This window comes from Psittacula echo, assembly GCF_963264785.1.
Source record: "Psittacula echo genome assembly, chromosome: 2".
Classification (NCBI taxonomy): Eukaryota; Metazoa; Chordata; class Aves; order Psittaciformes; family Psittacidae; genus Psittacula; species Psittacula echo.
This window is the reverse complement of record NC_137737.1, coordinates 110,625,133-110,651,132: the sequence shown is the minus strand read 5'-3', so window position 1 is coordinate 110,651,132 and position 26,000 is coordinate 110,625,133.

Here is a 26,000-nt window from a genome sequence, read left to right as displayed (position 1 = left end):
GAGTGATGGTGGTGAATAGGAAAGAATAGATGGCTCTGTTTTCCTGATGTGTAACTCCTGGTGTGGCTCTGCATGCATGTTTCTTAGTTCCCACCACACTCCAGATAAATACCCTTTGGTTTCCTTATCACTATCTGCTTTGCTCCCCTGAGGCAGCCGCAGTCTCTTCCGTTCTTCCCTGAGAATCTATGTCAGGGCAAATGGGAGTCATGAATGAGGCAGCCAAGATAACAACCTCTCAAGAAGAGGCACTTGAGGAAAACCTAATTTTTAAAATCTGAAAAACTCATTAAGGGATGCAGGAAGCCTGGGTTTATTAAAAGCAGAGCCAGTAGCCCTTCCTGTGGTTAATGGTCGCTAGTACAGTTTGTAAGAGTTTTCAGTTGCCTATAGGCACCTAACTTCAACTTCTGAGGCTAAGATTCTTCTTGGTTATTGCCTGCCTCACTGGTCTGACACTTGCAGCGTGAAAATCTGATGCTTTCTCATGTTAGAAGGAAGGAACTTTGCTAACTGAGTTGTAGAGAAGCACCTCTACTTCCAAACTGGATGCAGTCGATTGAAATTTAACAAGTCTGCCATGCAGATGTCAGGGATATGCCTTTTGTGTTAATAGTGTGTTAATAATACATCCACATCTGACCTGATGGTAAGTAAGCCTCTGCATAGTCTCACTTTGCTTAGGGGCTTAGTAGATCTAAGGTGAGTTCTCCCAAAACTCTTATCTGCGTAACCTCCCACAAGCCGTACTCGCCAAGGAGGCTGGAGATGCTCCATTCCAAGGCTTCAAAGGCTAAGCCAGCATTTCTTTTCAATTAGGTAGGAACGCAGAGCTGTAATGGACCTCCCACCGCGCAACAACTATTGTGGGAAAATGGTAGAGGCTCTTCTCCACCTCTGGCTTAAAAAGAAAAAGCATACAGGAATGAATAAATAAGGAAAACTACTTCCGAGTTGCTCCTCTTTTTGTTCTGCAAGCTCCTGATTTGTCATGCTGTTTTATCACCATGTCTCTTGAGCATCTGGCTCTAAGGGGAGGAAAGGAGCAGAAAAGAACCCAACCTGAGCCCCTCTTCCACAAGTGCTGAAGCTGGTGATGGTATGTCATGAGTGCTCAGAACCTTTTTTTTGTTCATACTCTTCAAAAGGGGGAAAAAAAGCTACTATAAAGGTTGAGGAGAACTAAGTAAATGCCACGAATTCACAACTGGTAGCTATAAAAAGGGCAATTTTTTTTTTTTTTTATATGTACATATATAAAGGAGAGTTTTTACCAACATCCATTTCTCCAAATTTTAAGTTATTCGAAGAAAGGGAGCTGACAAGTCTTCCTCCCCACCCTCCTTATTTGAATGTGCAAGTAATTGATGCTGTTGTTTCAGAGAATTGTGAAACTTTGGAGGGAACATAAAAATTCTGAATTTTTTAAAAAAGTGACATTGTCTTTTCACTATTCTGTTTCCTACATTTCATTAAACAATTGTGGAAGCCAGATAAAACTGCATATCTGGTATTTCATTTCTCATGGAATAAATTGTAAGTGATGGGATGAGAAGATACGTTTCTCATTCTCATAGTAATGGGACAACGTTATTTAATAATATGCAGACAAATGTAGCTAAAGAAAAGAAGAAAAATACAAGCTAAAGGAAAATACATAGCATTAAATATTACATTAGTATGGCTTACATGCTGCTTCCTTCTGCTTGTTTTTCCTTTCACTTTTGGTTAAAGTGGGATTTTCCAAAGCACAAGAATTTGCTTATCCTACTCTTCATTCTTTCAAAACAGAGTCTATTGAAAATCAGACTGTGTGTTCTACATTGTCTCTCATATTTTTGCTTTTGATTTCTAATTGAGAAGAAAAATAGACCATGGAAACTTCACAAATATTTTGGTTTTAAAATGTGGGCTTGGGACATCTTTGATGCATCATCATAACCCAGCTAGAAGGGACTCTATTGTTCTTGATGGAAAATGTAATCCATTCAGGAATGCCAGATGACAGGGGAAACGAGGGACCTAAACCATGACAAACTCATGATGAGTAATGACAAACCATCCTGAAGCAAAACATTTATATTGCTTGGACAGTTCAAAACACTTTGGATTCTTTTTTATTTTCCCAATTACATTGTTTTGGCATAACCAACTTTTTCCTGTAGAAAAAAGTCAGTATTGCAGAAACCCCTTTAATATTAAAAACCAGGAACAGAAAATTCTGGAGCAGCAATAGAGGGAAGCAGTCAAACCAAACCCAAGCACATTTGAAAATGTCCTCCCTGGACAATCATAGGCAGCTCCAACCTAGCAATAAGAATTTTATGTGAACGTACGTACATTTCATAGGCACCAAACATAATGTGATGAAATCTATGTGGCATGACTTAGTATATTTCAGCATGTTTAAAATGTGATGTTTCACGAGGGCACCCAAAAACTCTGTTTAAAAATGTGAAAGAGCTCCGGTGGAAGGCTTGGGCCTTTGAGGTGAAAACTCACATCTGAGATTTCACAACTGTTTTCCTAGGACTGGGTATTTTTAAAAACCTGAAAGCTGCTTTAAAAAAAATAAAATCTCTGTCCACCAAGCAAAAGCTTTTATGTTTAAAACCATACTTTTAGCTTTAGAAACATACAGCAAAATTCATTATTTAATGTTTAGAAACATACTGCTAAATTTGGTTCTAAAAAATGGGCACAAACCTCTTTTTAACAACAGCAAAGCATTTGGGGGAAGGGTGGGATGCAGTATTCTTCCTGAGTTTTTAGTTAGGATAACCTGGCGTGCCATTTTACAGCCTTGTAAAAGTGGCTGTGAGTCACTGACTTTCTAGAACTAGTGGTCATAGCAATGTCTATTTTTCAGGGCAGCTTCTGCTTTAAATGTGACAAGGTTTATCTTGGCTTCATTTGTATCAAGGCAGGTTTCGTCTTGACAGTAGTGGGCAGAAGACGCAGCCTGTTTTTTTCCCATTACACAAGTAAATCACATGCTTTTCTAAGTATAATAAACAGGTGATTCACTGAGCTTCAGAGCATAGGTGACCAACAGACCAGCAAATGTCAAATGTTCTGAATATCTACCACCACTGTTCAGATTTCACCCACACTTGAGCCCAGTCTCTTGTGCCTGACCAAAGTGTCCCAATAGTGATAAAAGGCAGTGAGAGATGTGGAGTGCACAGCTCCGAGTGCACAGGCTTATGGGACCAACAAGGAAGAAGAGCAAGCAAGAAACTGAATCAGGAGCTAGACAGGTATTTGAAGAAGACTGTTGGCATCATGCCTGTTGGCACATGGATTGTTTGGTCGGCTATGTTATACAATCTTTCACCTGGTTCTTGCAGGCATATATAATTATTTTTATCCTTTGTGTGTATAGGTTTCACAATAGGATGCTAGTCCTCATGGTGGGTCTGTTGGGCGCTTTCATAATAAAAACTACAGTACTATAAACAACCCTTGCTAGTCCCATATGCAAAATGGCCACAAGCAACTCGGAGCTTCATCACACTGCAGGGAATGCAGGGTGAGCTAGTGAAGGGCTCAGGGGCGTTGCAGGTTTATGCTGGCAAAATCAGAAAATACTCTACGTGCTGCATGATGTTTCTGGGAATGGCTGGGAAGTCAAATTAAAATGGAAGTCTGGATTTCATAGCTGGGGGCTTCCCTTTGGAGCACTTGCAGCTCTTCACTGGCTCAAAGCAAACAAATTACAAACAGATCCTGCTGAGGTTTGAAAGGTATTTCAAGTATATTAGGTTTTTTAGTCAACATTACCTAACAGACAGTGCTGTTTATTAATACATTCAGTGTGTTTCGATACATTTCTCGTCTTTCACCGCTCTTGATTAGATCTGGGTTGGTTTTTTTCCCCCTGTAATTGTTTTGTTAGCCGTTTCTGTAGGCAGCTAGGCAGCTATTGCTGCAATCTTCCCTAGGGGCGGTTGGCTCCGGATTTCACAGTGCAACTGCACCCTCTTGTGGAAGGTAGTACGTACATGATTTTGATTTCCTGGTACCACCTGGTTTATTTTTTCCTGAACAAGTCAAATAAAACCAAATAGCGAAAGTGCCCTGAGGCCACACAGCAGCAAAGCGTCCTGGAGAACTTAAAAAGCTGCGACTTTGGAATGTCTGAACTCGGATAGCCTTTGAAGACAAACTTCTGTGTGGAGGACTTTCAAAGTCACCCTGGGAGACCTTCCTGTCCTTGGCTATAGTGGAGATCCCTATCATAATATATTCTTCAAGAGAAACAGAGTTGACATGGCTATATACATAGAAATTGTACACTTACAACTAATTCTAAGGACAATAATTCAAGATGAATATCCATCCTGGACCTGAAAACAGTTACTGTTCATTCTCTACGTGTGTAATACCGCATGTTCTTGAAGGCAAATGTGCTGCAGAAGGGAGCAGGTTAGGCTGCACATTAAAGGTTTAACTTTGAACGCTCGGAAATCTCAACATGATGGGTTTATTCTGCAGCTCCTCTGGACACTTTGTTCACAATAAGTGCATTTGAACTCATGAACACATTTATACGCTGGTCTCTGAGAACTCCCTCAACTGGTGAAGCAAGTCTATTGGCATGTCCAGTTCCCACTGTGCAGTATATGAGCTCGCAGAGAAAGGGTCATACAATATCTCCCTTAAAAAAAAAAAAAAAAAAAAACAAAAAAACAAAACTTTTTTACAGGAAATGAATTTTCCTGCAAAAAATAAAAGTCTCAAACTTATTTTTTTTCACAGTTAGTGTGAGCACAAGGACTTCCTAAGATAAAATGAAGAAAATGCAGATTTAAAAAAATGTAATTCATTATGTCCGCCATAAACAGAGACACTGACAAAAGGGAAAAGATGCCCCTAAAGTAACAAGATACTTATAAAGATACCACTTTCCATAAGTAAATTGTAAAATGATGCTGAAAAATTATACTTAGTTTTAATGTATGAAGTATTGAAAGACATTAAACTCCCATGTAAGCAGCAGCTGGTTTTTATGGGCCACAGCGCTGCTCTTCTTTCACAGAGCAAAGAGTTAACCCAGAACTTGCTCTGATGTGAATTAGAAAGCTGGAAGAATTCCTCTTGCCTCTCTGTAAATGCTTGGTTAAAAAGAAAAGTAACAAAAAAGGTAACTTATACAGCATTTGATCCCCTATGTAGAATTTAATGAGGTGAGTTGATTTGCATTTTTATGTCTGAACATGTTCTTGCACTGCCAGGATGGCTCACTGAGTGGTGAAATATGACCTATCGACACCTCTGGGTGGGGTAATAGAATTCAAGATGCTGGTCTGAAAGTTGCATTTAAGGAGTCCTAGTCCAATGCCAACATTGCCTTACCTGTGATAGAGCTTCTGCGCTTCCTGGAATTCCACAGCAATCATCACACTGTTTAAAATTCCTATTTGTGCTTGCTTTTCTGTTGTGCTTTTGCTCTGTGCTTTAATGGGCCCTTTGCCATCCTCAGATGATACATGTTTCTGCAGTCAGTAATGCGGTAATTTACCCCAGATGAGGATATGAGCTTTATTTTAATATCTCTGTTGGATATTTGCACTCTGTTCTTTGTGTATTTCTGGCAGAACAGCAGTAAGCCTGGCACTGCGCCGGCTGACCCAGGAGGAGCAGCTATGGTTATGGGTCTTCAGAGGGGGTGGCTCACACAGCCTGGCCAGCTTTGTGCTCCATGGGCTGTCATAAAGGGAAAGAAACAGGTTAAGTACTCTCATGACTGTTGACACTATAATTTTGTTACATCTTTCCATGAAGCATGCAAGTACACACGGATGGGCAAAAAGAGTTATGATCACCCTCATATATGGAAAAGCCGCTTGTTGGATCTCAGCGTGCATCGCTTCATGCCGCCAAACTCAGAAGGGCTCATTTTATCACGCTTCAATCATGGGAGCTTGCTCCTTCTCTAGAGTGAGTAGGGATGTGAAGTTTATGCAGCTGCATCCTTCTTTCAAGTTAATTATATCACTCCAAGCATTTCAGCTATGATCCCACACTGCAGTGCCTTGCGCTTGAACCAGCCTGCCTGTTTCCCTGGGTGCCTGCCACAGAGGTTACCTCCCTGCTGAAATCCTGGCACATTACCTAGTCCTGTGTAATCCGACTTTCTTTCAAGCTCACGTACCCAGAATTTGCCACTGTAGCCATGTTTCATGTCTCTGCATGATTTCAGCTGATTTCCCAGTCTCCCCTGGGGAAAGGAGCATGTCCAGTCTCATTTAATAAAACCCCCATTGCTGAAAGCCAAGCAGATTCAACTACCTAAAACAGTTCCTACATGGCGCATAAATAATAAAAAGCCATTTTCAACTCCTAGTATTGATCCCCTACTTCATAATCCTGAGTATCTCTACCAGATACAACCCCACATCCCTGGTAACAGCTCCTTGTCCCATACTCCAAATGTAGTGCCATTTCCAAACCTAGCTTTACACAGAGGTTGACTTTAGGATGTACTAGGCTTGCAGGATGTAGGAAGCACAAATTTTCTGTCCTTCCCACCCAGAATCTGTGATCCCAGTCCCAGAATTGTGACAAAGCAGTGTCCTCGATTTCTCCCAGCTCATCTTAATCAAAGTAAATGTGGCCATGGCTCTCTTCTTCACCAGCCTTCTGGCCTTGGAAAAATCCACAAAGAAACCCAGCTCTTTCTTTATAGGTGACCTAAGTCCTACTGAATATCCTGTCCCTCCTTCCAGCTTCAGTATCATCCATGAATCCCCACTTGTGCTCCAGTGTGCTGGTTTTGACTGGAGTAGTTAATTTTTTTCATAGGAGCTAGCATGGGGCTCTGTTTTAGATTGCATAGTGTGAGGTGTCCCTGCCCATTGCAAGGAGGGTGGAACTAGATGATCTTAAGGTCCTTTCCAATCCAAAACAGTCTATGATTCTATGATTTGTTCTGGAAACAGTGTCAATAGTTCAGGGGTGTTTTTGTTGTTGCTGAATGGTGCTTACACAGAGCCAAGGCCTTTTCTGCTCCCCACACCACCCCACGAGCAAGCAGGTTGCGGGAGCACAAGAATTTGGGGGGGGGGACACAGCCAAGACAGCTGACCCCAACTGACCACAGGATGTTCCACACTCTATGGCATCATGATCGGCATATAAAGCTGGGGGGAGAAGGGAGAAGGAAGAGGGCATTTGGAGTGATGACATTTGTCTTCCTAAGTAACCGCTACACATGATAGAGCCCTGCTTTCCTGAAGGTAGCTGAACACTTGCCTGACCATGGGAAGAGGTGAATGAATTCCTCATTGTGGTTTGCTTGCACAAAAGTATGGCTTTTGCTTTACCTATTAAACTGCCTTTATTTCAACCCATGAGTTTTACCCTTCAAATCCTCTTCCCCATCCCACTTGGCAGGGGGAGTGAGTGAGCAGCTGTGCGGAGCTTAGTTGTCAGCTGGGGTTAAATCATGACATCCAATTAAGATAACTGGCTGGCCCTGACATTAGGCTTTGCAAAACTCAACAATCAGCAAAACTCCTTCTCAGCTCATTTCTTTTGAAACCCTAACGTATTAGCCATCCTCTGCTAGAATAAACCTTCCCAAATCTTGCATGTGTCACTCATCTCTCCTAGCAGAAGCTCTCCCCTAGCACCATGCACCTTGAAGGGACTAGAAATTAATATGACTCGTTGGTCTTGGCGTTGCTGGTGAATTTTAGCTCTAATCGTAATCCTGGCTGCATCATGGGCCCCAAATCAACTCCTTACATCTAAGCACTATGCTTTCCAACAGTAAACTCAGCTCTTCTCACATGGATGCTGCAGGATCTTGGTGAATTTCTTCATTCCTTGCTGTCCCACTGAAATGGGACAATGGCTGAGGGTGGCAGGAGTGAACAGAGAAGAGTCAATTCTAAGCCTAGTTTGAGGGTTGGAGTAAAGATTTGGGTTTTGAAAAAGAAAGCATGAAAATTTGTCTTTATTGTCTATTTCTACAAGAACATTAAAGCTAGAATAGGGACTACTGCTGGTAGGGGACATTTCAGGGTAACAGGACAGGATAGGATGTGGGTCCTTGGAGTAAACTGAGCTTGCAGCTAGAGGTTCAGATGGAAAGGTCTGATCCAGAAAGGTAGCAGAGGATGGGAAATGCTAGTTGCAACTGCAGATTAAACTCTGAGCTCTGATTAAAGCTAGGGTTAGAGTCTGGCCCTAACCCAGGGCTTAAGAGGGCAGTCAGAAGACTGCTGGATCCAAGACACGCATGGGGTTAAGCTGTGGACTGATCCTTGTAGGGGAAAATAGCTCACTGTTTGGGCTGGTGTTGGAGGGGATTAGCAGGATATATGCAAACTGTGTCATTTGGTTCACAGGTATCTGAGGAATCCAGGAAAATTCAGGATCTTCTAAGACCCATAGGATGAGGAATGAATCAAGGGTAGGCTGAATTTAAGTTCAGGGTAACAAAAGCTGGATAACTTGATCTGTTCTGGGGTACAATGGACTTAGTCTTATATCAAGGATCTGAAATTGTGTTTGAGTTCAAGAAAACAAGAACTGAAGGGTTCAGTTTACTGCTGAATTCTGCAAGATGTACAGGAAAAACAATTGATGCTGGCAAATAATTTATAGCTCCTTCAGAGTTAATTAGGAGTTTCTGGTTGATGGTAAGGATTAAGACACGAGGGCTAAAACATTCTGTTTACTTCAGGTTAAGTGCAGCAGCTGATTTCAAGCAAAGGAATGATTTACGCTTAGTTACATTTGAGGTTAAGTACAGCAGGGGTTAATTTCTTGCTGCTTTTGTATGAAGAGTTTGGTTTCTTGCTGAACCTGGTAAGTTCAGATGCTAAGATGTGGCGAAGCATTAGTCTACTTTAGGGTTATTTTGGTTAGTGTTTGCTTCTTTCTGTATTAGCTCGGACAAGGGAGGCAGAGACCTATTGGGAATTTAGCTATTCCATTTTTGGGGAAGGAGAGAAGAGATTAGGTTGGACAAAGCCAATTTTGACTATTTTAAAGCTAAAGCTAGTTCTAAGTGAACATAGTTTGTAACTTGACCAATAAATAATAGCTAAGTATATAAAGGTTTTAGTCAGATGTCAGGTATGCTGGCTAAAATGAGCAGGAAACACAAGCATATCTGCATAAAAAGTGTTTGTGCAAATCAAACATTAACCAGTGTTCTCAAAGTCCCATACAGGAAATGCACACGTACATATGTTTGCACACACACACATGTGGTTAATAGTGTGAGCTCCAAGAAAATCAAGGAACTGAGGTACCACTGTGTGAAGGTTTCAGAAAATCAGAATACTTTAGTTCAAGGCCTTGCTACCAATTTTAGCAAAGACAGTGGCTACCACTCAATTAAATTCTCATTAAGTCTCAATGAAATTCTCACCATCATAGAACTCTGACAGTAGTAATTACAAATTTATTTATACATTTTCCACAGTTTATTTGAAATTAAAACACATTCAAACATCTTTCTGAATATTCTGAGTTACATCTTGTTTTAACAATGATTCATGATGGATTAGAAGCAACATGCATAAATAATAAATTGCATAATGCACATTGTATAAAGGAATGCAGTAGCCTATGCACTTATACAAAAAAAAGATGCGGCTAAATAGGTCTGGTATTTATAGAAAATCCTAGTGGCCCTGTAAATTTGTTTAATATTTCAAGAACAGAAATTTATGTAAGTGCTTAGAGCTATTCTTTCATACCATAGTATTTAATAGTACACTTTGGAGCTATATATTCAATTTCACATGAAGACCACAAGTCAGTTTATGTATTATACCTCAGAACAGCCCCTGGTATCAGTTAGATTTCTTATAAAAACTTAATTCAAAAGCCAGAAGGTTTTTTAATCTTGCCTTTTTTGGGGGTAGTTACTTATATTCGCCAGCAGGTGAATCCTACAGCCTGTAAGGCAGCCTCACCCCCATTAGTGGTGTTCTTGAGTGAAAATGCTGTTGAGGAGAGCATACCCATTAATAAAAAGGAATGTAACTTCCAAGGTACCAGCGTGAAGTTACACCCTTACATGTATTGCATGTGCTTGTCCTGTACAGCTAAATGGCAGACAAATGCATAAAAGAGAGGGAGCCCTTTCACATCTTTAAATGTGGAACAAGAAGCAGCCTGTTGCTGGGAAAGGTGCTTTAATAGTAGACTAGAGAGCTTGTGAAGGAGGGGAAACAATCCAGCCTCCTGTCTGTCCGTAATGACTCTATTTTTAAACACAGCCTTTGGGAGTTACACTGCAGGCTACCATTCCCAAAATCTGCTTATTCCTTAAGGCTCTTTCTCCACAGAGCTTGCTGCCTGGGGAATTGCCACCACAACCACCCTGACACTGATTTCAGGTGGGAAGCCTGATTCTGATATCTGTGCAGGTCTGTTGATGTGGTACAGCACTGGTAATCCCGAGAGCAGCGTTTCCTCCCTGCTTCCATCTTTGTGATTTCCCCAAATCACGGGAATTTTCCTATCAATCTGAATGATGCCATTAATATGACTTAATTTTTTTTGCATGCCTCTGTGCCTTGCAAGCTGCAATTATAAATTATAAATATCAATTGAATGACACACTTACAAGCGTATATAATTTAATATAAAAGACACTTTCAATTTTAAGAACTCATTTCAATCTGAGTTTCCTCTAGCAAAAGATAATCAATGAAGACAAAAATATACTTTTTGTCAGAATATCTCTAAAGATTTGCCCAGTTTCTTTTAAAAATCCCCCAAAATTCAAGCTGCAAAAATACCAGTTAATTGGGGTTTTTAAAATACATGTGCTGAATTTCTAAATACAGTGGGTTTCTTCCCATTCTTTTTTAATGGAAAGTTTTAGAAACAAATATTCTCAAGCATCCTGACTAGCTCTAACTTCAAAGTGGACAGTCCAGTTACAAGTTACAGCCAAATACATTCCCAAAAGGAGAACCTGCAGTAGAAAAAGAGCAGTCAAAGGGCAAGCCTGCTTTTTAATGTAGCATTAGAGTGTGGAGGAAGAAATGCATTAACTAAAACATTGTTTACATGCTGCAGGCCTCACTGGACATTAATGGAAACAATGAATGCAGGCGACACACACAGCTGCTTCACTGTGGACCATGACAATAACCAGCACTGGACAAGCTTAAAAATAACTGCTAAAAGAAAAGCCTAGTAATACTTGCTCTGTCTGCACAAACCAACTTGTGCCTGTTCTTGAAGATTTTATCCTGGAGATGTTGCAGTTCAAGGAAGTTCTTGGTTTTGTGCACGCTGTTGTATTTCATAGCTGTTTCTCAGCAGCTTGTGTCTGTCGGTCTTTTGGTCCCTTATTGCACATAGGGCATTTATAATCTGTGTCTGTGAATGCTTACAGATTGTTTCAGTTAGACTGACTCTCCAAGAAGTTTAAGTTTCTTTTTCCAAAGCTGACCATTGCTTGCTGAGAGGCTGTTCTCTTGGGTGGGAGACAGGACAGGCATTGTGAAGGTCCTCTCAGGCAGTTTCCTGGAGGCTGCTTGGTCTGACAAGCTCTCTTTTTACCACTACCGCATGGGGACAGAATATTTAACCTTTATAAGAAACCAGTATGAAAGTTAAAATGAAACTAAAAACTCCCTTTCCATGATTCAGAATTCTTGTTGTTGGAATTGCTGGAACAGGCGGGATGAATCTGAGTCAATTTTCATACTAAGCAGGTGTAAGGCAAACTGAGCCCAAGCGCCAAGTGTCTGACAGCCTTTTGCCATTTCCATGGTTTGCAGGAGACCTCTTGTGGTCAAAAAGCAAAATCACAGAGCGTGCAGAGCGTAGTCTTCTGCAAAGCCTGAAGAGAATGAACAGAATTCCACCGCCTCCCTAAAATTTAGTTTTCTTTTTCACTGCCAGCGAATAAAGGAAGTAGCAGTTATCCATCTGTCTGAAGGGGCTTTTTGAACTAGGGCAAAATGGCTGAGCTAGGGCAGAAAGGAGCTTTGAGGCTAAGAAGTGTATGTGACCTTGTCAGCCTTCTGTGCAGGGAGGACCCATGAAATCTGCTGCACCTTGCTTGGAGTCAGACATTTCTTAGATGAGGTGATGATCTTGCTAGCAATGTGTCTGCCTGCTTGCAGCCATCTCTCTCCAGCATGGAGCACTGACGCAGAGTGCTGCAGAGCATGGGAAACAAGGCAAAGCACAGCAAGTGAGGGTGCATTCATATTTAACTTCAGCACATATTTTTTTCTGTGACACCATGAAGATGGACATCATTCAGCCAGTCACTTAAATCTCACTTACAGCTATCTGTGAAATTAGGGTGCTACCCAGCATTCACATCAGATAAACACAGAGGGGACAGTTCCACTGAGGGAGCCTGTTATTTAAAGATACCTGTTTAGAAAAAAAATATTTATATTAAAAAGCATAAAGAAAAGCAAGAATCAGGAAAATAAGATCACTGCAGGGAAGCAGAAAGACAATGCTATTCCAGATGTCTTTATTATTAGTAATAGGTATCTGTCTCTGATAATAGTTACAATTATTGCACAATTGTGTAATAGAATTTTTCAGCTGGCCTGGCCTTTCATTGTGGTAGGTGCCATTCAGACACTCACAGAAAATGACTATACTTGACTCAAAAGACAGTACCAGCTATGAGACAAGATAGAGCAGGTGAATGAGAAAAATAAACGGATTGTGTGATAGAAGACGTGGTAGCAGTAATAAAATGATGGGTGCAGTTCTAAACTTACCACCATACCAGACTGTGCTGTTAAAACCTTGTGAGAAAGCAGACAATGAGTGTCCATGCCAGGTGAGCTGGGAACAATAGCAGCAGCAAAAGGTGACTCCGAGAAGATGTGTAAGAAAAGCTGACTACAGAAACCATTTAGTAGAAGCTGTATCAAGCAAAGCAGTCTGGTAATGGTACCGTATATAATGGGACCGCATTTGTCCCCAAGCTGCTATTATGCATGGTGAGCAAATCTGATTCTTGCAAGTGTGCAATAAAAAAAAAAGCATGACCATATAGACTCCATTTTTTATTAAAAGAGCCTTGCAGAAGATGGAAATTCCATTTGGCCAGTTGTTCTCATTAGATATGGCACCTTTAACTTCACGAATTCTACACAGAAGGGTATTTCATAAAGGATTAGTGTCCGTTTGACCTGGATATTTCATTTTGAGATATGGAAATTTTAGATTATATAATGAAATATAAAATTAAATGAACAGTCCTTTTGGGAAAAAAAAAGGAAAAAGAAAAAGAGGAAAAGAAAAAGAAAAAAGCCCAAACCTCAGAATATTTGACAAAAAGGCATTTTGCAAAAATTTCACAACTTGTCTCGTTTTTCTTTCCCCTTTGTTGAATGAAATTACTGAGGAAATGATGCCATTTTGCAAATGTGTTGATAATGAAACTGAATTCTCTATTCCAACATTGTTTTCCCAACAAGCTCTATTAACCAGCTCTCACTTGTCTTTCGGAGCCAAATTTGGTCCCTTTCCTTGAAAACTGAAACAAATAATACTTGGCACAATAGTATACAGCTGTACCAGCTCTGCATACAATTGCCTCGGAAGAGAGTAGCCCTTCTGCAACTGATGTATGAAAGCCAGTGCATCTCTGGCAAGATCTCCTCTTGGCACAAGACTGGGGAAATGGCACGAACACAGTCTGGTCCTCATCTCCTTGGAGTTTGCTGTGGCCTTACATGCAGGGCAAGCCTGCCCTGATTTTAATCACAGAATCATAGAACAACCTAGGTTGGAAGGGATTTTGAAAAGTCATCTGGCCTAACCTGTTATGGGAAGGAGAGCCTAGATGAGATTATCTATCACCCCTCCAACAGTGGGGACTCTACCACATCCCTGAGGAGGCAGTTTCAATGAATGATTGTTCTCACTGTTTAAAGTTTCTTTCTTAGATTAGGACAAAACTTTTCCCAGTGTAACTGGTGAAGAGAGACCTTCTGTTCTCTTTGTAGCTGCCCTTTAAGTACTGGAATACTGTCCTGAGGTCCACCCTGAATCTTCTTTTCTCCATGGAGAAAAGACTTAACTCCTTCAGTCTTTCCTTGTGGGGCAGGTTCTCCGTCCTTTGATCATCTTTGTGGCCCTCCTTTGGACCCTCTCTAGTCTGTCCATGTCTTTCTTGAATTGCGGGGACCAGAACTGGACACAGTATTCCAGGTGTGGCCTGATCTGTACTGAGTGGGTTGATCATGTCTCTATCTCTGCTAGTAATGATACAGTCCAGTATGCAACTTGCCTCTGTTGCTACAGCAGTGCTCTACTGTAGCAGCTTGTTCTCATGTTCAGCTTGTCCACCAAAATCCTCAAGTCCCTTTCAGCAAGACTTGCACTCCAGCCACGTAAATCAGAGCCTGTACTGGGCTCTTTGGTTGTTTTAAATCTCTGATACATTTGCCTCTCTCAGTTGCTGAAACAGCTGGGAATGTCTGACATAAGAGAAAGACCCGTGAAAATCCAAATCTGCCTCTTTTGAAATATTCCTAGTGCTAGGGGTCCCAGCAGAGGATGACCTATGGCCTGAGGGCTTTTCTTTAGATTCGTTTCATGTGTCTCTTTGAATGCAGGTGAATGTTGTATAGTGCTTAAGTGGAATAACAATAGTCCTGTTTTTCACAGCAGTAATGAATGTGTAAATTAATAATTTGTAAAGATTTATATGTAAATATGATCAGCTACAATACTGACTGAATTTTGCTTATAAATAGCCATTGCTGACCCGTATTAACTGAGAATGCTAAACCTGATAAAAAAAATTAACTTATCTCTTCCTGTTGCCTGGTAAGAGATGTGTAGCCGACATCAGTTTGGAAAGCTTGGACATTATCTGCTCTGTTACTTCCCATCTGCCTCAGTAGCAAAACTGCAGTCTGAGTTAAATATGCTTGGCAGTAATTTTTGAGTATGTCTTCAGGCCCCTGCAGAGCACTTGGCACCAGCTTTTGGAGACTGGGTACTGCCCCATGGACTCTGGTTATATATGAGGGACAAGTCACTAATGCTAATAATATGCAGATGAAGAATTTAGTTGCCATCCACTGAGGGCAATTTTGTATTGCCCTGTATACCGGAGCATCACAGCAAGGGAATGGAATGGAAAAAAGTTTGGTTTATGAAAAGCATTGAACTTTGAAATTCTAGTCACATTAATGATGCTTTTGAAGTAATATTGGGGGGTGGGGGGGGGAGGGGGACACGGAGTGAATCTTAAAGTCCAATCCAGAGTAGACACTTGATTAGGCACAACTCCTAATTACGCTGTGAAACTCGTTTCACATATCTAATGCAAGTCAAAGGTACAAAACAGTTCAAAATGCAATTAGACACATTCAAAAGGAAAAGTCAAATAAGGACAGAACATCAGAGTGAGCATACACTTAATATCTCAATAATTGCTTAAATCGCAGACACCCAGAAGCAGTAAGTGCATGAAGAAAAAGTATCAACATAGGCATGCGCTGTTCTTATATTCTTTCCAAAGCCTCTGCTAGCAACTGCTGTTGGAGGTAGTCAAACAAGTTTGATGGACCACTGGTCTGAGACAATACAGCAGCTTTTATAGTCTTACTTCTCCAACTCTGCTCGCTACAACTCTTAGGTCCTGTAGCCCCAGGGACTTCAAGTTTCCTGTATTGCAAACAGACATATCAAATGTGGGGTTGTATGTATTTTCATGCGAGTATCCTAAGCACAGTATCCATAGCAAAACACAGGAAGTTATAGCATTTGTATAGCACCTTGTGCAACTCCTCCAATGTACAAGCAAATACCAGAGTGCTCCTAGAAAATCAGAGCAGGGTATCAAACTTACACCTTAGCCAACTGAGATGTAAGTGTTTCTGAGAGAAATTCCTCTCACCAAAACTTTGTCTTTGAATAGGGGAAAGCCTAGATTTTGACAGCTACCATTTTCTGTTGGTGATTCCCAAACACTTGAATTACAAATGCACCTATCAAATACAGCTATCACATGAGAACAGTCAAATTTCTGCACAAAAGCTTGCTCACAAGAGACCCATTGCTAATGTAGCATAGATACTGCTAAAACTGAAGACCTGGGGTCATGTAGATTGTACTAATCTTGCTGGAAATTTATTTTATGGTCTTATGTGTATTAACACCAACAAGCCTGTGATTCCGAAAATGGGAAAACTGCTAAATACAAACTCTACAAAGTAACAGCAATATTGTATGAACTGGTGTATGGAAAAGAAGCCAGCTGATTACTGATATTTTGCTTGAAAAGAGACTATTGAGGGACTATTTTCTGGTAATATTAAACATAGTTTAAGTAGATTTGACACCTACAGATCAATTGCTGTTTTCAGGAACCGAATGCCACATGACATAAAAGCATTCCCACAGGAAATCTATTCTTCTCTACCCAAATGTCATTATCTAAAAGTGGATAAAGATTATTTGCATAGAGAATGTGAAGAAGATATTTTTCAGCTGTTACAATGCCACTGGGATTAGCACTTTCAGAAGAGCTGATTTCTTCTTCCTTTTATTTTTCTTTTAAATGGAAGAATAAGTCAAACTCTCACTCTGGATTTTATTTTGTTTTTCTGTAGGGAAGCACCAACAATGTTTTCTACTTTCCACAATTTTGTTTTAATGCAAAGGTATCGAAGACAATCTTTCTTTTAGGAGTGGCAGAAGCCAAATAGGGTTTTGTTTTTCTTTTTTTTTTTTTTGATTGCCATTGGGGCTTATGCTGCCAAATACACATGTGGTTAGATACTGTGTAAGAAATATGGATAAGATACTGCTCATAGCTCTACAGTGCAAAAATATCTTGCTTTTAGCAGTAGTAGATAAAGAAATCGCAGAAATCTAATGTGTTAAGGACCTCAATAAATCATCTAATCTAATGCTTTGGTGAAAGGCATCAAGTATATCTAGGCCACTGGCAAAGATGCTTGTCAAATTATTCATAAATGCCTTGAATAAAGGAGATCCCTCAGCATTTCTCTGCCCCTTGGTTCTGAGACTCACTGTCTTTCCAGTTAGAAAGTCCCTTACATATTTAACAGGTAATCAAAAAGGTGTCTTGTTGACCTTCTTTCACTGGTCAACAGCACTCTTGTTTGACCCAACAGCAGTTCACAACCTGCCCCATACTCTGCCTGCGAATGCAGTCTTCCTTCTCAGCAAAGTCAGTAAGTTCAGAAATAAGGCTCTGCTGTCCCCTTACATTGACATGCTGACACTGCCCCAGTGCCACAGCACCATGAAGGGCTTGTCAGTCAGGGCAGGCTTCAGCCCTTGCAGAAGTACCCATGGGGAACAGAGGAGCTCCCTGAACTCCATGGCTGCTTCCCACTCTTGCTGTAGCCTCAGGGTTCCTGTGTGTTCATTTTAATCAAACAGATTGTTTAAGAAGCCCTTGCAGGTATGAGAAAAAGCTCAAAATTAGCTTGCTCAGGTGGGACTGGAAGTGTGGGAGGAGCAGAACTAGGCTTGGAGGGTCTCCAGCTGTGGCAAATGTTGCACTGCTGACACATTACTGAAGTGGCAGCATTGGGACCCCTCAAAAGCATTCACCTCAGGGGTATATTGCAGCTTTCCTCAGGGAAAACTTGGAAAATCCAATGGGATTTGCACATGTTGGAAATCCCAACTCATCTACATGGAGCTGTACAGTTTATTTCCCTTCTCATCAGATGCTGCGGGGAGCAGGGGCCCCTTGGGGACCATGGGAGCTCCCTGCAGGGTTCACCGGGGCAGGTCCTGGCAGCCGGTGCCTGTCCCACTGCCCCAGTTGGGAGCAGGGTGGCTGGGGAGCACTGGGGCAGCCCCAGCCCTGGGCATCGGGCACCTCCCTGCAGCGGGTGACAGGCCAAGACTGGGCCAGGACATGGCCCTGAAGGTAGGCTCAGCTTGGCAGGGCCCATAGCCAGGCAGGGCAGGGCTCTGGGGAGCTACTGACTGGCCCTGCTATGGTGTTGCTGTTGTAGGGACTCGCGGCCTTAGAGAACTGACATGGATGGGGTCCTGGGCTGTGAGCAGGGTGGGGGGACTCCTGGGGGCTGGGCAAGGACAGAAAGGGGTGACAGTGCCTTAGGGCCATGGCACTGATTGAATTTTCAAGTTTTCCCACCTCTCCATTCTTCTCGATTAGTTGCACTTCTGGCACAAAAATCTGGTGAATATGGGGGGCTGACCATAAGGCTCTTGAGATTAATCAGTTAAATAACTATCCTTTGGCATGAGTGCCATGACTAGTAAACAATTTCTACCTATGTTTTGTGAGGCAGAAAGCTCAATTTCCGTGGAGAGGAAACATGTTCATTTCAGTGCAGCGTTATCAATGAGTCAATCCAACTTTGAAAAACATGAGGGATACTTTTCAAAACTTCTTTCTGTGTGTCACAAGAGATGGAAAGCAGAAAAGTGCAGGCTGGTAAAATATCTTTATAGCCACGTTTTGTCTGAGATGGGTCACATTTCAGGAGCATGCAAAATGCCTGAGCAGCAGTTACAAGTGGCTCAGCAGCATACATCCTAAGCACACCTGAGGGCATGACACTCACCTTTGTCTCAAAATTGTATGTGTGCTGCTCAGATGTTGTCTCCTCCCCATGTCTTTCCATGAAAAACTGCTGAAACTAATGTCAAATGAGGAGTTCTGCATGTAGTAAGGAATGAATCCCATCACATTTCTCTTCATTGCTTGGGTAATTTTTAGGTTGTGTCAGATTTTTGTCAAGGTTTTGCAGGGATCTTTGGGACAACCCATGACAAAGAGACGAGCGTTATGTTCCTGAATGTCTTCACACCAAACACAGGGGCATATCTGTTTCTTTGGCCAAGCAAAATGAGGTTTGGTCAACTCATAACTTATTACGTTCAATATTTGGCTAAGTGAGACTGAGGAAGTGAAACTGAGCAACTGGCCCCTCTGGCATGGAACAAAAGATATTAAAAAACGTGGATCAGAACTGTCAAGAGCAGCATTCCAGTTCCTCCTGCCCACTGGTGTGGGTATGAATCACAGTCCTTCTCTCCCTTATAAAGTGGGGGCTGAAGAAAGCCACTCTTGACTGCAGGGATACAGCCCCCTGGGGGAGAGCAGAGCATCTCTTGAGCCTTGGTTCTCAAATTTCCCAAGTTACAGATCAAGGTGAGACACGGTATACTGTCAGCTGACAATTACTATGTTTTGCTCTCATCTCTGGCTTTTTTAGCTGAAATGAACTGGGAATCATCTAAACTCCAAACTTGTTGTTTACATTTACTTGAAAATAAATATCTTTCCTTTAGAGACTATTATATGTCTGCAAAGAAGTCTATTTTTTTTCCTGATGTTGCAAAAGTAATTTACCAGAATAAGATTCCTTTTTGTTTCCCGGAATGTGCTTAATCATTTTAAGCAAATGTGAGAAAGAACTGTCATATGTCCTTTGCTTTGTAAGGAACCATTAAGCTTTGGACCATTAGCTTGTCTTTGGAGGTTTCATTTGTCGCTCTTTGTAGTTAGATAATGAAATATTTATTGAAAAAGAAGGAGTAACCGTTAACTCCCTTCCATCAGTAAACAAGTGTCTCCTTCACCTTGTGAAAATGGAGGATGCATGGTTTTTCAATTGAAAAACAGTGAATACACGGATTTGCTGAACACATTTATCTGAAAAGTGGAACATCTGTTCTGCCTCTCAGATTTCCTCAAGGAATTCCTCTTTTAAGCTATCACAGTTTTACATTCTGCCAAGGATTTTATTTATCACTCTGATACATTCAAAATCGTTAACCTGAGGTCCATTCAAACTATACCAAAGTAACTATGGTAGCTGAAGGATTTTATACTTGGTTTTCTATCTTAAATTTTGTAAGCATCTGTTTTTCCCATGAGTACGTACACAATCTAGGTAATTCTCTTGTGCCCTTTTTTGTCAAACCCATACAGACTTCATTTGTTAATAGTGTCTGATTTCCTTTTAGGCATTTCTGGTTTATGATTCTTTACATCTTTTTTTATATGTAGCTTCCATTCCAACTAACTGACACTGCTGTGATGTCTTATAGGCTTTTATTGTGAAATCAAAATTAAACGCTAAAAAAAAAGGAATGCTAAGTTCTGACAGTTCAGATGCTTAAGAGCCTTTCAGCACATGCCCATGTCAAAATATTTCTCTAATAATGTGTTATGATTTATCTTTTCTGACATACTGTTTCTTCTGTATGCCATTGAACATATTGGTTTTCAACTACTTACTAAGAGAAAAATTATCAAGAGGACTGAGCACCCCCTTGCAAAAAGGTAATGATTTTCAAGACCTTACAAACTCACCTTTGCTGTGCTTTAGTCCAGATTTTCAAATAAGTCTGACACCCAATTCCAAGTGACTAAAAATATGGATACCTTTTCTGTTGCCCAAGTGGGAGATGGGTATTTCTGAGAGTCTAATAATATGCACCTTTTTCTTTGACATCAGGCTCCTAAAATACAATGTGTAGTCCTGAATGAAAATTAACTTACATTGGTCAATTAAATTCTGTCAAAAGAATCCTGGATTCCATTAAAAAAAAATCTGTTCCCATACATGGGAATCACCTAAAGCTTTGACAGACTAAGCCTGTATTACATCTGACTGATTTCTGATACAGAAGTTAATAGCGGTAACCTTTCAGTAGACATGGCAAATGAGTCTATTGTGTAAACTCCAACTCTGGCAACACACCTGAGCCTGACCTTTAAAACACCTACCCTTTCAGCTGTGGCTCCTTCTCAGTGTTACCATCAATCTCACTATTTGCCTTTCTAAATTTCATCATCTGTCTTCATTGCAAATGTTTTTGGTTGGGGCAGGGAGGGGGATGGGAATTGAAAGTTTTGCTGGTTGGGAATTAAGGAAGTATCTCAACTAGAGATACTCCTGATCATTGCAGGGAACAATAGCACCAACAGCACCAAGCTACATTCCTTTCTTTGCCTACAAAGAAAACTACTTGCTGCATCTGATGTTTAAGGACTTAGCTGTATTGTTTCTAGGTCATACACCTTGGCTAATCTTTCAAGGCATGAAATACACGTAAACAATTCAGCATATTAAGATTTTTTCTTTCTAATGTTTTAGAATCTCAAAGCAGGTTCTAGGTGGTCTAAATGTGAGAACTGCGACCTCTTCATTTGTAAAGCACATGGAGGAAAATACCAATATGCTCAATTCTGTTAAAGACAAAATTTTGCAATTCTGCTTGCTTAACTGTTTTCCCCTCTCTGTATCTTCTGTCAGTAATGAAATTAAATGCAAATTAAAGAATATGTCTGAGTTTTGAAGCACAGTGATATAAAGAAAAACCTTTTAAACGAGAATGTACTGCATTGTCAACCCTTCCTCCTCTTCCATCATGTTTAAGGACAGTTAATTTCAAACTGCCTCAATCTGTAGTCTCTAAACAATAATTTTCTCAGGAGAACAGGGACATGGTGAGTGGTATAATGACATTCATTATTGTGGTGGTATTGGTTAAATAGGATTTCTGTCTTATTCATCAGAAATTTGCAAATTGAAAGTCAGCACCAGATATTTATAGCTTCATAAACATTGTTTCACTTCCTGACCTCTCTCACTGCTGAGTCTGATCTTTTATTTTGCTTATCATCACCTTCCACCTGTGCTCTGGGTACAGCTACCTATAAGAAAGGCTATTCAGCTCCCAAACTTAGTTTCGTATGGCAATTAACCACACTTTTTGATTTAGCCAAAACACCATGCATTGCCATTCTGAAATGAACCATGAGGAGCTGGATAAATGCAGTTTGAAATAGGATTTTAGTTATGCTGAGTTCATCCACCTGTACTTACACAGCCACCTCTAAAGTCTCCAAAAGTAAATGATCAATTGGCAGAATAATGTCAAGCTTTTGTGACAGCATAAACAGGAATATTGAGAAGGAATCATTGATGCTGTCATTCATGTATCTGCAAATGTGTTCCCTTCCTAATTTTACTCATACACAGCTGCATGTTCTCCCTAATTAATGAATTGCCCTCAGGTTACTCATCCAGACACAGCTAATCTATCTCTGTCCAAAATGACTAAACTCTGTCCTGCATTAAAGATGTGAAAGGCCACAAATTACTCTCTTGTTCTTTCCAACTAGAAAATCACTGCTTACTGAATGGCATTCTCTCCGTGTGGCATTCAGGGTGATTTCATCACCTCAGGGCTGAAGCTTTCGGTAGAAGTGAAGAAAATCTACTGCTAAAAAGTTTCTCAGTTCAGATTCCAGTTCAACAGAAGAAATGTTCACTTCAGGTTTAAGCTTATAATAATGCCACGAATGCAATAAAATGTGTAAGTATGCAGTTCTTTCATCTTTAAAGCATTTTAACCAGTCTTTCCTGAGAACAGTTTTCAACGTAAGTCATGTGATTAGGATGAAGGTTCAACACATTATTACAGAAGGGTATTTTTTTCCAGACTTTGCAGTAAAGAAGTGTGTGTAATTAGAATATAAAGTGAAATATGGATAAGTATATGTCATCTTTAATACCAGCTGACCTTCACTGCAGTTGTAAAAATAAGAATGTATGCAATTTTCATGTGAACTTTACCATTTTTTTCTTACATAGATTGATATTGTTCCTTCCTTAAGGCATCTGAGAAGATTTACCAGCTTGGAGGTAAAAACATCACTTCATGCCCTTCTGTCAGCTATGAAATAAAACATCAACAGTACTCGATAGGCTGAGGAATTGGAAATTATAATGCTGAATGTGAATTCCCCACAGGAGAGCAAGCAGCAGGAATGCTTGTTTATCAAAGTTGAAGAGGAAAAAACATCTATACAATCCAACCTCTGTTTCAGGTGTGAACACTTCAAGCACAGTACTTAGCACCACAGAAATATTGCTGGTTAGCTGGCAGGCACAAATTTGGCCAGAGACACTGGACTTGCATTTAACAGACAACATTCCCTGTGATCTCCAGCTGGGATTTGCCAATGATCCCAAGCCTTATTAAACCCCCAAATTATAAAAAATAGAAGAGAAAGAAAAATCCCAGCCCAGTTGTATACTGCAAAGTAGCATGCTGAAAGAGACAGAACAGCAGACTAGGAAATGTGGGGTTTATCTCCCATTTTAAGACCAATTTTGTGCTATAATCACAGGAAAAGCAATCTCTCTTGTGCCTACAGTTTCTCATTTATGCCTGTCTTCTCTGTTTCATTGTGAAGCCTTTGGATGCGAGCCGTTTCCAGCAGGTGCATACAGTGCCCGGCATAATACACTGGCTGTACTGGCTGGTACACTGTGAGTTGATCATAATAAGACTAAAATGTGAGGGGAACATTGAGAAACTCTCTGTAAGTGTAAAAGCTAATATTGGAAGAACATTTGTTGTTCTTCATTTATTTTAGAGTAATGTAAGGTAGAAATGTGAATGAAACAAACCCATCACCTATTTAGAATGCTTAAAGGCTTTTGCTGATTTCAGAAGTTTACTTTTCAGGCATTCTTTGATCAAATCCTGTGTGCAAGATAAAACTAGAACTTCTTAAAAATAGATTAGAAGGGAATGTGTTCTGGTGAAAGGTACTTCAAGAATATGTGGATTTTTTACACTGGAAATAACGCTGAAAATTGCCTATTTGAGAGAAACAGATGTGATATTGCAGTGCTTTTCTGAGTTCTGAACTACTTTCCTGCTCCTTTTGTAAAAGGTGTCTTGAAAATCATAAACTCCACATCTGGCATGCTGGTAGCCTTATTTTGCCACCCCTCCTGATCGGCAATTCTGAACAGTTGGTTCTGTATGCCTTACTGTAGGCTGTCTACCACCCTATATTTCTGCTTTTCTAATCATGTTTGGATTTCTGAGGAATAACTACAGTGTAAAGAATTTTGGACCTCAAGCAGTCACCCACGATAAGGACAGTGCAATCAACCCCCTGGGAAGATAATACAGGAAAGCTTGCCTGCTGGTGCTGCAGGGTTTGTTTTCCAGGGCCCTGCACAGGGTGGGGCCTGGAAGATGGATATTTTCCGTTTTGTTTCTTTTTCTAGTGATTAAAGAGGCCAGCTTAGTCATGTCCTTATTTTAGACTTTTCCACACAATCCGGAGTTAATGTTCTTCAAATACAGAATGTTCCATATGGCTCCTCTTCAAAGGTTAGTATGCTGCAGTCCTTGTATAGTTCTTTAGTATGGCACCAGTTGAGGGGGTTTTGCTTATTCCTTGGACACATTGTTTTAATCCTAAAAAAAACCCAAACCCAAACCTAACCAAAACCAAACCCCCTCAAAACCCAACCCAAACCCCACTAGAGTTTAATTTTATATTAGGAATTTTGCATTTTTCATAGCTATGTCTTAACCAAAGGATATTCCCCAGGGATTGCCTCTAAATTCACGATATTAGGTCAAAGCAATAAAGCCATTTTGGGATCCATTACTGCATAATATCGCAAAATAACTGTTACTGACAAGAGCCAGTGATGGCTGTCAACCTGAGCTCCAATGTCTTTACAGGATGAATTGGTTCTGAACATCTGAAATGTCATTTTAACTGTCTGTCCAGCAAGGCTGGCTACTCTCTGCTTGCCAAGGTATTGATGAGAGCTGTGGATTGCCCTCTTGGTAAAGATTAAAATCTCTTTGCAAGCAACAGCTGACCCATGGTTTTATCACTTTCATGATTATTTCTGGAAGCAGCATATTTTTGAGCAGGATGATTAATTTTTAGCTATTAACATCTTTAATGCTTCCTATTGAATGAACAAATAAAAGCCTTTTTTAAACACAAAATAAGCCGGTGATTGGTACTATTCCAAAACAGTGGGTTCTTCTTACTGTAATACCACATGATTCTTTCTCAGCAGCACCATCACTAAAATCTTCTAGTTTATTCTTTCTTAACTGCATGCTGCAGTATCCAGAGGTGTAAGTAATCTCCAAATATGGAAAACTGGTAATTTATAAACTAACTGTCTGGTTTGACTTGCAAATTCCTGATGAAATTGCTCGATAGGAAGCATTTATGCAAGTTTTACAGTAATGAGATTATCAGAATGCGAGCCAAGGGAGAAGTTTCAGGAGACAGAGCTCTGAGTGCCTACCCCTTTTTAAGAAAAATTACTTCTCTAATTGCTGAGAAAGAGGTGAAAGTAGTGGCCCATCCATATGTTTTCCCAGAGACGGCAATGGTAGCACTGTACTTGAAGTATATGAGATAGGCACATTGCTCTCTGTGAGGCAACTTGCCTCTTAATATCATCAGAAGTGGAGGAAAATCTGTTACAAAAATCAGCGTTGTGTCTCTTATCATCCAGTGCCAGGATGCTGACATATGGGGATGAAGGCTAAAGAAGAAGAGGAAGAAAATATGGCAGAGAGCATTGACCACTTGGTGACGTGACCTGGGCCATGGGCATCATGCATTAATGGGACTCACATTCCTCTCAATATCTCTGTTAATTTTTCCCTACAACAATTTTATATTATTACTGAGGCAAAGATCCGTGCATTTGAATATCCGTTTTGTGAAGAATATGTTTACAGATTGTTTTAAAAATTGTTATGGGAATTAATCTCATGATACATTTTCTTAGTCATGCAATTAAAGAAAACATTTCTCTGAAGCCTCAGAGAAAAGAAGTCTGGAAAATTAAAAAAGAAAAAAAAAAGGGGGGGTAAAGGAGTGGTTTTAGGAGTTTGAAGGCTCAAGTAATTTTAAAGGCAACTGTTGTCAATGTTGCTTTTGTGTTGACAGAATCCTTTTAAAAGGTTTTGTGGTGTGAAAAGCTCCTTTTAGTGGGTTTTCATAATGCACTGGGAGAGAACAAGAAAATGTTTTTCTCACCATGGCCAGCCATGGAGCTCACTTAGAACACCATGTACCAAACCCGAGAGGCGATTTTCCATGCGGCTCGCGAGTAGAGCCGGCGGGATCGGCACTTGTGCCTGCCCCCGCTCACCTTGGAGACCGCTTACTTCTTCCTAGCGCTCCTCAGGATGACTCAGGCCCGTTAATGTGC